Below are 3,210 nucleotides of genomic sequence, written 5' to 3'. Positions count from 1 at the left end.
AAACCTACAATTAAATTAAACCTCGCTAATTACTCCCCATAGTAGATGGATTGTGTGCATCCTGTCATGCAGAGTCTAGGAGTTATATCTATATTTTATTGTCTAAAAGAACTTCTTGCATCTCATTGCATATATATAATTACTTGAAGTCCTTTAAGATAGTAAACATTGGCTTAATTGTAGGTGGAGGGAGGATATTGCCCTTGGTAAAAATTGGGGTTTGCGAGGGACCGTCTCATGGAGTGCTACCATTACGCAAATGGAATAGTGTGGGAGCCAAACGACGGAGCATGTCGGGAAGTTCTTGCTAAAGTCATTTATCTAGCAGTTCAGTTGGATGATGTTTATGATGTGTATTGAACTCTTGATGAACTCGTCCTGTCCACTGATGCCATTAGAAGGTAAAATATATGTGGTTGTACTTTTTCGACAAATGCATGCAGCTAAAAATGAAAGATACAGAATTTAGCAAGATTAATCACTGAAATAATTTTCTTATCGTCATTGAAATAATCTTCTTATCATAGACTAGCATGTGTACACAAGACACGATAGTTTCGCCTTGAATGCAAAACAAAGCAAAAATTTCATCTTGAATGGAGCTTTGAAATTATCTAAGAAGTTCTGAAATAATATTGTCAGATGGGAAGAAAGTCCCGATGAACGACTCCCTGAATACATGAAAGCACTCTACGCCGTTATGTACAACACATCATGTGAGGTGTCTGAAAATGTGTTAAAACAACATGGTTTTGATGCTCGTCGTGTCCTTCAAAAATCGGTATGTTCATATATACTTAATTTCACTTCCTAATAGGGTATAGATATGTCCACTAAAAGAACTGTCATAAATTCTACATAAATGGCAGTGGCATGATGCGACCGAGTCATACCTAGTGGAGGCAAAGTGGCACCATGGAAACCACAAACCAACACTTCAAGGGTACCTCAATAATGGATCAGTTACGTCCACTGGGCCTCTGCTGCTACAACATGTGTTTCCCCTACTCGGCATGGAAGCAAAACTCACCTCAGAATCTCCTGATAAAGTTGGAAGATACACGAGATTAGTTCATTCTGTGTCATTAATAGTTCGACTTTGCAACGACTCTGCGACACACTCTGTAAGGGCAATCGACCAATCCTTTTTGCAAGTTTGATCACCGGATTTGAATCTTTCTGTAAGATCTCATGACATTTATCTCCACTTGTCTTGTGTGCATAACAGGCCGAGCTAGAGAGAGGGGATGTACCATCTTCGATAGCTATCCACATGTCAGAGAATAACTCTGGTGAGAAAGATTTCCGTGATGCCATGGAAGACCTTATAATGGATGCTTGGAAGTCAATTAACATAGACGCCTTCGAACATTATAAATTTTCTAGACATTTTGCCAAGACTTGTGTAAATTTGGCCCGAATTTCGCATTGTGTTTACCAAGATGGGGATGGTTTTGGGGAACCGGATTATCAGAAGAAAAGGCAAATCAGAGAATTGTTCTTGGCGCCTATCAACAATGAGAAACAATAAATAGTCAAAACCCTGAAGAATGTTTATGTCTTAACAACTTTGATTGTATAGTAGATATGATATGTTTAAGAATAACATGGGATGTAATCGTTGTATGTTTCTTGGTGGTTGGGAAATTTATGGTCTGAATATAAAGTGTTTACCAGCCGAGAATGTTTCTGGTTCTTCTTGTCTTTCCATATATTCACATGGATTTAGGCTGACCCCATTTTGTATATCCAAGCACATCTTTACAAGCCATCTACAACACTTGAATTACAATCTAACTCCAGTTATTTGGCGTGCGTGCGTGCGCACGCGCGATGACCCACAAATATAGGGGATCAATAGTAGTCCTTTGGATAAGTAAGAGTGTCGAACCCAACGAGGAGCAGAAGGAAATGGTAGTTCAATTCAAGCATTTTTATACAACTCATATATGTTTTTTAGGCACCAGGTATATCATTCTATTATATATTAAAAGTATTATAAGGTGAACTAGAAGCAACTAAAATCGGCTAGAAAATTCCACGTTAATCAGAAAATACTAGCCCTTGATCTTTCAAAACTCTTAAAATTAATACTACGTGACCGTTCAATATATGTAAAATGGTGGGCCTAAGAGGAATTACGTGACATATGTCAAGAAAAAATATATTTGGTACAGCCTCTAATGTATAGCAATAGAAAATAAAAAATATATTTGGTACTGCTTCCCACGTATAGCAATAGAAAAGAAACAAAAACAAATTTGAACTATCCCATAGCCTCTAGCGTGAATGAACCAGCAAATTAGCTGTCCAAAATAAACTAAACTCTTGGTGGAAAAAAGCTAATTAATGTGCTGCCCTTGAGGAAAGAAAGGATGGCCAGCTACATGAAAAGAAGGACATGCACGTCCCATTTTTTTGTATGGCATGCACGTTCCCTCCGTATAAAAATAAAATTACACAAAGGTGCATATATGTATACCTTCACAAATACATACATGATAATTAACTAAAAAATATTGTGCTACTGTGTGATGACTTGAATGTTGTGTATGATGCAATCACATGCTTCAGAGTTAGTCGCGCTATGAGGCATGTGTGTGAGCGTTCCCGTACAATCGATCCCAGAAAACCAACACATACATGATCATCCACAACATGCTTATATATGATTCAATTATAAAAATTAGGCAGCTCTACAATTTTATTTAGAATTTGACGTAGTTAGTTACACACTGGAACATTTTTCAGATTGTAAAAAAGCAATGGAACATTTTTTGGTGGCTGGTGGATTAATTTTTATATTATAACATTTTTTATATCTTAAATGTATCTGGATTTAGTGGCTGGCGGATTGAATTTAAAATTTGATTTATTGGTCATGTATCAGTATTTTTTAAACTTTCATTTGGCCCATCAATTTGTTCACGGCACAATTTTAAATTTTTACTCATAATTATACGTCATGACACTATACAAAGGACAAATTATCTAGGTCACATTTTGAGCTTTACTTAGATGCACTGATAACTATAGAACTAAATATGTATGAACAAATGAACTCTGAGCTCATAACCAAAAATTACTTATGTGTACTAATCTAATATTTGAAGAAAAAAATGTTTGGTCTCCATACAAAATAATTACCATGTAGGTTATCAAATATAAACTGTGCTACATGTAGGCATGAATGACTCTAACCGGATGACA

At 36.2% G+C, this 3,210-nt stretch overlaps 1 pseudogene; it reads left to right on the top strand.

The window, feature by feature from the left end:
- The first annotated feature begins 210 nt into the window (after positions 1-210).
- On the top strand, positions 211-1,531 carry LOC119357400 (annotated as a pseudogene).
- The last annotated feature ends 1,679 nt before the right edge of the window (positions 1,532-3,210 follow it).

The sequence above is a fragment of the Triticum dicoccoides genome, chromosome 2A (genome assembly GCF_002162155.2).
Source record: "Triticum dicoccoides isolate Atlit2015 ecotype Zavitan chromosome 2A, WEW_v2.0, whole genome shotgun sequence".
NCBI lineage: Eukaryota > Viridiplantae > Streptophyta > Magnoliopsida > Poales > Poaceae > Triticum > Triticum dicoccoides.
This window is presented reverse-complemented; position numbering and strand designations above follow the sequence as displayed.